This window comes from Notothenia rossii (assembly GCF_949606895.1).
Source record: "Notothenia rossii genome assembly, chromosome: 2".
Lineage (NCBI taxonomy): Eukaryota > Metazoa > Chordata > Actinopteri > Perciformes > Nototheniidae > Notothenia > Notothenia rossii.
The window spans coordinates 35909205-35921306 of NC_136904.1; the positions used below are offsets into that span (position 1 = coordinate 35909205).

Below are 12102 nucleotides of genomic sequence, written 5' to 3' on the forward strand. Positions count from 1 at the left end.
AAGGGCAATTCAATGAATGAAAGAATGAAAGAAAGAAAACACTGATTAAGATGCACAAAATAGAAACAGAGAGGGTGGATTTTGCTGCTCTGCAGTTAGAGATGTATTCATGGGAAAAACAAGGTCTGTCTGAGGACAAATGCTGTGTGTGCTATCACTGTCTGCTGGATAAAGGGTAACACAAACAAGTTGTTTTGACCCTTTACTCTGAATAATTATGGATTCTCAAGTAGCCGGGCTTGTCAGCTATATATATTTATATGATATTTTGTACTGGAGCAGTTAGTCTTGTGTTGTAGTACTTGTTATATATTTAATATCTATTCCAGCCTATTCCTTCTTTCTATCTAGTAATGATGATACCAGATGAGGTGAGCTGTAATTATCTATAGAGATAATGTACACACAGCACATTTGACCCCCGACTGATCCTGTCTATTGTACCCAGAAAGCAACAGGGAGCAACCACTGAAAGCATGGCTTCTCTTTACAGAGCTTTTATCAGAAAACTGCGAACAGATATCAAATGCTTTTTTCTTAGCCAACGAATCACAACCAAGGAGACATTCATGGTAACATAAGTGCCACATTAGTGCATCAGGTAGATTAAATTAATAGTTGAGTGAATGACTTTTCTCATCTAAATGACTTTAGTCCTATTATTTTTGTCTGTGAATTACTTGTTAAAAATCCTCTGGAATGTCACGATTAACTCTATTAACTCTTCCATGAGTAAAAACAATGTTATTGCCCTTTATCTATACATTTTCTTAAAGTTTTAAATACATACACATTTTCCACGTTTCTTTTAAAGAGCTTCTATTGTGTTTTTCAGGGTTTTCCCTTTCCTCTAGTGTTTTATTTGGGTTTCTTTGTATGTAAATGATCTGCAAAGGCTCAAATCCCAAAGCTCACTCCAAAATGAGTCGCAACAGAGACAGCCAGCTAACCAATCAGAGCAGACTGAGAACTGGTTTCAGACAGAGGGTGAAAAGAGGTGCTGCAGCACAGGCAGTATGAGAAAAATAAAGGCTTTTTGGAACATTAAACCATGGAGGCACGTCACAGCAGAAAAGTTCAATTATGAAACCTGAAATCAAGCATATAAGGGCGACTTCATTCTTAATTGACCCCTGCCTTAGAAAGATGAATTGCTTTCAAAGAGGCCACCTAATGAAAAACATAAACAAAATAAATATATTCTCTTGGATAGACTTGAGAGCTAAGAGCATGTGAACATTTACTTTTGCAGTGAGTTAAAAGGACGTTGGGTCCAACTAAGTTTAACAGTGAGTATTGTCTTTCTATTTCCATAATCAAAGGGTAGTATTACAGTACTTCAACATAGAAACAGTTGCAAAAATGGAGAAGCACCTGTTTTCCAAGAACATCTATTTACTTGTACACCAATAGTCCACCGAGGAAATGTACTCCTAATAGAAGACAATTAGACCATTATCCGTCACAAAGGAAATTATCATATATTAATTTTCCTAAGAAAATGGCACCTCCTACATCAGAGGGGACATGACTCAGATCTAGAATGTGTGCTTTCCATGCATTTGATGGGATTAACATCAAGTTCATAATGAAGCTTTCTGCCTTTTCCTATCGGCACATTCATTGTTCACTTTGCTAAGAACAATCTACCTGCTGAGCATTTTAATCTATCAGACATAATTACAGAGCCCAGAACCGTGACAGAGTAATATGACGTTTATGAGCGAATCATCAACATGGATTAGGTAGTGGAATACACCTACAGGCCTATTTAACCTTACCCTGACAATGAAATGTAAAATATCAAATCAAATTGTATTTATCTAGCCAGATTTGACCTAGGGGCTTTACAGTCTGTGATGCATCTTCAGTCCTTAAACAGTTGCAGTGGCCAAGAGAAAAAAGGATATAAATCTCGACTGATACAAAGGGCTAAAATAACTACATCAAATATGACCAATTAAAGAATACAAATGATGACTGTATGACTCATTACATTATTGGTAACAGGCATAGATTTATGACCTCATTCGAATGTAAAGTCATAATTCCCCAAAAGCTCTTTAATCGTGAGTTGGCATGTTTTATCACATATTTACCTTACATATAGACCGAATATGTTAAATGACACAACCTAGATTGTTTTTGTTTCCTTTCTTAAGATTATCTCTATGATAGTGACTACCAACTGCATTCTGAATGCTAGACAGAATGCAGTGTTTCCCAAAAGGTTGTGTATAGATCAGACTACAGATTGTAAGCAAGCAATAAGCAGACAGACAATATACATACTGGGAGTGAAGCAGTCAATCAAAGTGTTACAAGTAATGTTTGTGACTGATTAAGTATCTGACTTGGAATTGATTTACTGACATTTACCAAACACTGACCGGTGTGTGTGTGTGTGTGTGTGTGTGTGTGTGTGTGTGTGTGTGTGTGTGTGTGTGTGTGTGTGTGTGTGTGTGTGTGTGTGTGTGTGTGTGTGTGTGTGTGTTTACTAATCCTGTTGTAGGGACATCAATCTGTGTGCACACTCACATTAGGGGGACTGCCCTTCCTTTTTAGGACAAAATGCAATCATTACATTTTGTAACAAGGTTTGTGTATGTGTGCGTGTGAGCAAGTGAATGTCTAAGAATGCAATTGGATACTGTACAGTTGATGACCACACTGCTGTAATAACAGAAATATAATTATAACTGAAAAGTAAAGCTAAAACGTAGTGCATCAGTATAACACAGAATTCACCTTCTAAATTACGGGCCCACTAATCCTGCAAAAGTGACAAACTCGCCTCTCTTCTACCACCGACCGCTTCTCTACAAAGAGTATTCAGGTGGTCATTAGTTGGCAGCATCTGTCATCAGCCACGTCCTGCTGTGGTCTGACGTGCTTCGCGGCCAGTTATGACAGGCTATTTCCTCCTTCCCTATGTCACAGACAGAGATTGGGAGCTTACAAGATCTGACTCGGATTTCTCATTGTTTGAGATAGTCATAAAGTAAAACCACGGCTGCCAATAATTGAACCAGCCATCTCCCAAATGTCATGAGAAAACTGCCAATATGTCTTAAAGGGGCCCGTTTAATGCACATTTTTACGATTTTTGTTAGCATTGTTCCTTTGCTGTGACCTGTTTACATGCTTTAAAGAGCAACTTCCAGGTTAAAGACACCTGTGAATAAATGTGTAGGAAAATGACGAATACACTAGATTTTCAAAAAAATATACAGAAATATACACTACAGTGACATCTGGCGTCGTTTTTGTAAGAAATGTTCACTTCCGCATAAAAAAGCCTAGGCACGTGACCTTCCGCGTGTGACGTAACATGGGGGAAACAAGGGGGAGAGCGGCCGGTGTAACGTATTAATAAACATGGCTCCCAATGCTAGTTTCGACACAGAAGAAGTTGAACATGAATATTTGAATGCATATGACGGACCACAACCTTATAATTATGAGCCTGCTAGGTGTCCAAGAGACCAGGAGCAGCCAAGGATTAGAAGAAATAACGGCCATCGGAGAGAAATTGAGCTGTGGTGTGAGGAGAACCAGTGGAGAACTGGGCAGCTATCTTGGTGAGTGACCGGCGTTAGCTACAGAATGTTAGCTAACGTCACATCACAACATTGTGAAGTTAGCTATCATATATCAGGCTATAACTAACGTAGCATTGATAATATAGTAACGTTACTGGCAGGACTGTTGATACTGATCCATAACAGAAACTAATGCGCAAGTATCAGCCGTATCTCGCGTTACCTAATGCAACTCCACACTACGGTGCTGTGTACCGGAGGAGAGACGCGAGATACGGCTGATACTTGATGATCTGGCGGAGAAAGGTTGTGGAGCCTCCGTTGATATGCCGTTGTAAATGGCTTGATGGAAAGCAGGTGTGTAGTCGGGGAGGGTGCACAGCTGATTGCAGCAGGTGAGTGGAGGTTGAGCCGGGAGCCAGGAGTGACAGCCACCACGCACACACTAACAACACAGACAGGGGGAAACAAACAAACACAAAGGAGACGGCTGGAACAGTACAGCCACCACAGCGTTACCTAATGGAACTCCACACTACGTCTTACGGTGCCGTGTACCGGAGGGGAGAGAGAGAGAGCAGCGAAGGGGGGGGGGAGAGAGAAGTAATACGGTTTTCTGATAAAGCTGTGGAGAGTATGTGCTGCAGGGAGGTGGATGCACAACGAAACAAGGAACGAACGCACGCTCCGGTCCTTTTTACTGTGGACTCGATGTCCTGACAGGCTGGTATTTGTGCAACCTGCACAAAACACAATACTGCACCATGATTACAAATGGTGAAATACAATGTAAAACTACCGAAAAATACCAGCTCACTAAAACACAACCGCTCAACTCAACGCAACTACTAACTATACCCGCGGTCAGAGAGCGGAGATGTGTCCCCTTTGTTATGTAATATGACGCGTTTGACATATGGCCTTAAAAAAAAGCAGTTTTTAAGAGCAGAGCTCAAAATTGCTCCTTTCCCTCTGAATTCCTGCCCTTATGTTTCGTAAAACATATCAAATACTACATTCACTTTTTTAAATTGTAATTTTCAAGCAAGTTTAAGCATAAATGTAGAAAAAAAAATAACCTGCAAGATGCTCTTTAATGTTTAAAAAGGTCTTATTTGTGTCATACTGACACATTTTCACTTAGCCAACACATTTAATGTCTTGGAGCGTTCGTCAATAAAAGTGTGAGTGCTACATAGTGTTAAGTAAACAGGGGAGTCCATTAGGGGCGTTTCAGAAGATTGGGGGGTGGGCTGGTGGGAACTATGGGAGTTAAGAGTCTCAGTATTGGGCTGAATTCTCTTCTCAACCAGCATATGAATTCCCAATTGTGCTTCTGTAATGAATGGAATTGGTATTTTCTGTTTGAGAATTATAAGGAAAATGTATCCAAAACTTGCCCTGAATATCCATCAAACCCCCAAGGAGGCAGCACGGCGACAGAATCAGCCCAGCTGGAGCGGTGACATTTAGTCCTCATAGCAAGCTGCGCAAGCCAAACCAATATATAAACCCTTTCCTCCCAACTGTAGCCAAAAGGCTGGCTGACCTTCTCCACACAGTTACAACAACAAAAACACTAAAGATTCAGAGCGGTGAGTATTTATGATTGTACACTTCATTGTTTGGTTTAAGTCAGAAACCTAAAGAGTAACAACTTTGCAGTGGCTCTCCATGTTTTATATTTTACTTTGCATATAAGCAGTAACTTTCAAAATAGGTTGAAGTATTTAGTCAGACAACTCACATTTAGAATCCTAATTAGATTCAGGTTTATTGCCATTGTGTTTATAGGTGCATACATAACCAAATTAATTTAAAAATAGTAATATATTTGTTTCTTTTTTTCAAAGGCTATTTAAAAAAAAAATAGCAATAGCAAAATAGCAATTGAACAGAATTGTGCAAAAAATATATAGAGGATTGTCCATTTACAGTTCGGAATCTAAAACATTTTGTGAGAATGAAGGATTTGGCCAGACAATTATTACTATCCCCTGGGGCAACCTCGAGACTATGGACTGATGCTTTTGAGAGCGTTTGATATACTGTATGTAGCAGTGACTCGCAGTACACATACATTTCCTGCTTGAAACTGCTCTCAAGCTTCAATCTGTTTATTTCCTAAAATGACCAGTCTCTTGGTTCTATTATTGGTCCCTATGAGAAGCCATTTAAAGATTTTTGGGTCGTACCACCTGTTAAAAAGCCAGTCATGAGTCAGCGCTGCCATATGTCCTGCCTTATGCTGAAATATGATTTGCGCTGCTGCCAACAACTGCTATTAACAGTCTCAATGCAGCATAAATCTTGCGCTTGTGTTAAAGGCTACTACTGTATATACACCCTCCTCTACTTTAGGGGATCTTCCAACCTACCATTATTATAATTAACACCCCACAACCTCTCTAACAGCACCATACATAGCCTCTTGTCCAATTAATCAATTCACATATCTAAATCGTCAAATTCCCTGCAGCAGTAGTAAGATTCTTTGAGCCATAAATCATAATTGCATGTGCAAACTGACTGACCTTTTCTGCGGAAACTGGCTGTCAAGTGTCATTAAGTAAAGAGGCAGTTCCATAGGGTAGACAGGCTTCATCCACATGAAACTGCTTTACACCCAATCTTACTGAGAATGGTTAAATTAAATGGGAGCATAGTGACACAAAATAAGACATTAAAGGAATTGAATGGATACAATTAGTAAACCTGCTGCTGGCATGCAGGGAAAGTTGTAGCTGAAGAAATAGGCAAGATACTGAATGACTCCCACTGTACTGGTTGTTTACTGTATGGCTTCCATTGGTAGGAAAAGACTGTGGTTACACATTTTAGCACTCAGAGGCCAACAGAAAAAACCCTTTGGTTGTATGTGTTGGCTCCCAGTGGTTAACCATTGAACATATAGACTTTATAGGAAACAAAAAATATACTGGGCATCTCTCAGTGGCCAACAATGGAATCCTGTTGGTTCCTGGAAAGCTCCAAGATGGGAATTTAGTGAAACTTCCTGAATGTGATGCATAGTGTTTTAAAGGAGCACTTACTATTTGTCAGCTATTTTTTCTTGGACCTGTAAAGAATGCCATTTATCCAATAAGCTTGTGGGTTGTAGAATTAAACTCAATGTCAAGGAAAATCAGATGTTCTACCTTCCACAAAACTCTGCTGTCATGCCCTTCTAGTTTGAGTTCTGTGACCTTCGCTGAGGGGTGAAGCTAATTGGGAAGTCAACAAGTGTGGGAAGGCTTGTGTTGCGGTGCGTGGAAAAGGTAGGACAGAAATGCGGTATTAACAAAGAGCGACCTTTATTTTACAAAAAAAGCCGATGACAAAAGGGGTGAAGGCCACAGCGGGCGAACTCAGGAAGCCGGGCATGAGGGCGAATGCAGCGGCTGGAAGACTCAGGGGGCCGTGCTCGAGGGCGAAGACCACGGCTGGGGAACTCAGGAGGCCGGGCAAGAAGGCGACGACGGGACAGCTCTGGAGGGCAGACAGGAAGGCGGCGACGGGACCGCTCCGAAGGACGGACACGAAAGCGGTGACAGGATAGCTCCGGAGGACGACGTACGCAGCAATGGGACCCCTCCAGTGTCAGCTGGATCGTCGGAGCACTGGTATCGAGAGCAGGAGCTGGTGGGACCCCTGGCCAGACAGGTGTAGACGGAACTCTGGGCGGAACATGGGCTGGTGTCAGTGAGACCCCCGACGGAGCAAGGGCTGTTGTCGACAGGACCCTCAGCGCAGCACGTGTCGGCGGGACCCCCAACAAGACAGGATCTGGTGTTGGCAGGAACCCCGGCGGAGCAGGTGTCGGCGGGAAATCCGGTGGAACCCCCAACAAAACAGGACATGGAGTTGGCAGGACCCTCAGCGGAGCCCCCAACGACACAGGAGATGGAGTTGGCAGGACCCTCAGCGGAACCCCCAACGACACAGGACATGGAGTTGGCAGGACCCTCAGCGGAACCCCCAACGACACAGGACATGGAATTGGCAGGACCCCCGACGAAACAGGTGTCGGCTGGACCCCCAACGGCACAGTACATGGAGTTGGCAGGACCCCCGACGAAACAGGTGTCGGGTGGACCCCCAACGGCACAGGACATGGAGTTGGCAGGACCCTCAGCGGAACCCCCCAACGACACAGGACATGGAGTTGACAGGACCCCCAGCGAGACAGGTGACGGCGGGACCCCCAACGGAACAGGACACAGAGTTGGCAGGACCCCCAGCGGAACAGTAGTCGGCGGGACCCCCAACGGGACAGGGCATAGGATTGGCAGAACCCCCGACAAAACAGGTGTCGGCCGGACCTCCAACGGTACAGGACATGGGGTAGGGACTTGAGTAAGGACTAGAGAAGGAACTCGAGAGGAGACTCGAGAAGGGACTCGAGAAGAGACTCGAGAGGGGACTTGAGAAGGAACTTGAGACGAGTCTTGAGACGGTCGGTACGCCGACAGAACACGGGGGGTTGGCGTCGGCTGGAGAGCCAACCGGAGACGGGGAGCTGGAGTCGGCCGGTACGCCGACAGGACACGTGGAGCTTGAGTCGGTCGGTACACCGACAGAACACTGGCGTCTGCCAGAGAGCCAGTACTGGAGCCGAAACTGGAGTCGGGAACATGACTGCTGGGGCCGGCACTGGAGCCGGAACCATGGCTGCTGGGGCCGGAACTGGAGCTGGGACCATGGCTGCTGGGACCAGAACTGAAGCCGCGGCCCTGGCTGCGTGGGCCAGGTAATGGAGCACGGAAACATGGCTGTTTGGGCCGGTACTGGTGCACGGATCCATGGCTGTGTGGGCCGGTACTGGAGTACGAGCTGGCTTCCTGACCTTGCGTTCTTTTTAGGTCTTTTGGAGGATCAGTGGACCTCCAAACGCCAGGCGGGATCCCAAAAAAGGGTCAGAAAATGGAGACTGGCACTCAGGGCTACGAGAAAAAACTCTGAGCGATTCAGGCAACGAGCTCCTCAACCAAGGCATGTTGGCCACCTCAATTTGTGCCTTTTTGAGTATAGCCTCTTTGTCCCTTCTAGACGAGGTTCCACTCCACTCGGCATGATAACATTGAAGGGAAAAATCCAGATCGAACAGATCCAACTCAAAATCATCAATATCCGCTGGGTCCATAATTGGTCGGTTAATTCTGTTATAGTGCATGGAAAAGGTAGGACCCAAATGCGCTATTAACATAAAGCAAGCTTTATTTTACAAAAAAAAGCCGATGACAAAAGAAAAAAAGAAACAAACTTAACATTACCAAAACAGGGGAGCACGAGTAAAGAATCCAGGATCAAAAACTTCAAGGACAAACATGGAGCGTGACGTGAAGGGAAGACAAACAATGAACCGACAGGGGAACACAGGGAAAGACAAGACTAGATACAGAGAGGGGTAATCACGGGACAAGAAACAGCCGGGTAAAGGAGGGAGAAAAACAAGGGCAACAGGTGAACACAATGAGACAATCAGACACACCAGGGAAACTAACGACAGGAAGGCACACACAGGAAGTAGGACCAGACAAGACACAAGGAGGAAAACATGCGACAGGGAACACAGAACAGCAAAATAAAACCAAAACTTAACACACAAAACTCAAATCCTGACAGTTTGTTGGAGGTTGGCTGGCAATGCCAAATAACAACTTTAGATAGGCATGCTGCATGTCGACACTAGCACTGATGTACTTAGTTGTAGCTGCATGAAGATTACTTTTCCACCAGTAATAATTTGATTCTTTGTGCTACTTGCTCTGAATTGTGTATCCAATTGCATTGTTAGTCATTTACTGTCTCTCTTTTATACATACACACAGAAAACACACACAGATGAATAACGCTCTCCTACTCAGCTTTATCACAAACATCTGCCAAAGTCAAATTCAATGTAATCTCTAACAGACCCTAACAGACTTTGCATATGAATGCAGGACCTGAAGCAGAGACATGATTTTGGGACCAAAAAGTTTTTTGTTTTAAGTTTGTAGTCTGTGATGAATTGACAAATGACTTCTCAGTAGGTTTTAGTGGCAGGTAAACAATTCATGTAGAGGACCAAAGATTGGCCGAAATCCTTTTCTGCTTTGTCCGATGGTAATTCGTTTTTGTATTAGCTACTGTAGGCCACAAATTGGCTTCTTGTGAAACAATCAGATCGCAGAAGTAGTTTTTCAATTCCAACTCAATCTTGCATTTCAATTTGCTAATTCGACTGTAAACAATTGCCAGCACATGGGAGAGGGTGTATTTACCCAGAAACCATTTGTCCAGATAGCTACACCGAAAACCACAATATATCATCTGTTGGCTCTAGAGGCTAAATGGTGGTCAGACCAAGGCCAATGGGTTTTCGAGATTGATTTATTTTACAATTAGTTCTGGTCCTAAATAAAAGGATAACACCAGTATGTTTGGGCAACATCTTATTTTTATTTTGATAAAGGTGGATGATAAAGAAATGCAAATGGCTAGTCTAGGCCCATTTGTTACATGCTAATGGTTTGTGAGTGTTCGGCTGGACTAATAAATAATGATTTGTTGGTTATTAGTAGGGCTGATCAACTTGAAACATGTATCTGTAAACTACCTTTTTACCCTTCTGGCACTTTTCTTATTTCTGTGTTCATCTTTTTTCATTATCTTAAATGTATGATGTGTATTTTTGAAGAGCAGAGATGGTTGACAGCATAATGATGCTTACAGGGATATGCTGTGCTGCCAAGATATGTTGATCTTCTTACTTTTTGAGCTCTGCATTTTGATTACTGGCCACAGCAATTCCAACATGATGAAGATACTGTGGATGTGGTTACTGTTGTAAAAACCTATGAAGCGGTCTACTTAATAGGTCGCAGCAATTAAACAAGGAGGTGCAGTAGATAAGTTGTTCCAACTAAAACATCAGATATCAGTAAAAAAGTGAGAAAGGAAGATAGCGAGCTGCTCTAATGTTTATTGCACCCCTGTAATGTAGCACTAGGCCTGTCACGATAAATAATTTTGTTGGACGATAAATGTTCCTGGAAATTATTGCGATAAACGATAATATTGTCGGCACCATTGTAAGACCATTTTAGACCACTGACATACTGATAATATCATAATAATTCTAGTACATCCTTTCAAACAGAACTTTTTATTGAACATTCAACATTGCAAATGAAATGTGAAATAATATTAAAATATATAAATGATATATAATAAATAAAACAAATTAATTAAATTATAATAAATTAATTAAATCACACACAACCAAAACAATAAATTAAATAGACTCAGGCTGGAAAACAGAGCTCTCAATCCATCCATCTATCCATCTCTATATAGATGGATAGATAAATATATATAAATATATATATAAATAAATCAATATGAGCACACATTGTCTCACAAGCAAAAAAAATCTCCTTAAAACAACAGTCATGTGTACAGTCCACTGTCCATACAAAGGCCCAGATGCCTCAACAGGCCATATCCAAATCTGTTTTTCGAAGTTTTCGAGCAAGGAACACTAACATGTTTGCATTGCCGGGCAAATGCATCTTTGATTGTAAACTGTCGGGAAGGTGGGGGCTCTCCATCTCCAGCTGCCGTGTTTGCTACCAGCTGGGAAAACGGAATGGAGTGGTTGTGTTTTAGGTGTAGTTTAAAATGCGTGGTATTGCCTGCTTTTGTCGCTACCTTTTTTAAAGAAATGCGACACACCGCCCGGCTCATTCAAGTCCGTAGGTTGGCCTCGTTGATTTTGCTTGAATCCAAAATACTGCCGCACCGGAGAATCGAGATGTGTAGGTTTTGTAACCAATTCCATTTCATTTTAAATTCCCCGCGAGTAAGTCACACGTTGTCTCCCGCTTGTCGCTATATTATTAATTTGCCTGCTACGCTGCTGTACGTGCACACAGAGTGTCCTGACCTGGCTGTGTGTCAGCCCCGCCCCTCACAGCGCGCATGGACGGCAGCCACAGCTCGTCTGGCAGCCACAGCGCTCCTAGCTAAAATGCTGGTCACATCCTTATGTAAACAAACACGCATGTAAACGGCAATTTATCGAGCTCAGAAAAGTTATCGAGTCCATTTTTATTTATCGTACGATAAGTCAATGTATCGATTATCGCGACAGGCCTATGTAGCACCCCATGATTGAATTTGCCACATATCCTAATCTAGAGTAGTTTAATGGGTAGTCGATTCATCAAAGGTAAGTAAGCAAGTTAGTGTTGCTTTAGTGAAAGAAATACTTCTTTCTGTTTCGTTAGAGGGAAGTTACATAATGCCAACTAACCCAAAAATTAAACTTTAATACAAATAAGATGAAAGGGTCAGCGGAAAACAAGGTAAAAGTTGAAATAATCTGAACTTTGAGCGCAGCTCTAGGTGACAATTTCCAGTGGTGCGCTGGGCCAGGGGTAGCGCTTCCACACAGTGGGGTGGCACTGTTTTCTCAATAGAAACACAACGGAAACGTCAGTTCAGAGCTGTTTTACTGCTATCAACTGAATGCAGCTTTATTCTCATTAGGGAAAACAACTCTGATGAGCACACA

The 12102-nt window shown here is 42.7% G+C and overlaps 2 protein-coding genes across 9 annotated transcripts in view; one reads left to right on the plus strand and one right to left on the minus strand.

Moving 5' to 3' along the window:
- cep89 (centrosomal protein 89) overlaps positions 1–12102 on the minus strand; it is a 157029-nt gene that overhangs the window by 22701 nt on the left and 122226 nt on the right. The gene's annotated exons all lie outside the window — the stretch shown is intronic.
- The window catches only part of LOC307030673 (E3 ubiquitin-protein ligase RNF182), a 28931-nt gene that overhangs the window by 724 nt on the left and 16105 nt on the right, over positions 1–12102 (plus strand). The gene's annotated exons all lie outside the window — the stretch shown is intronic.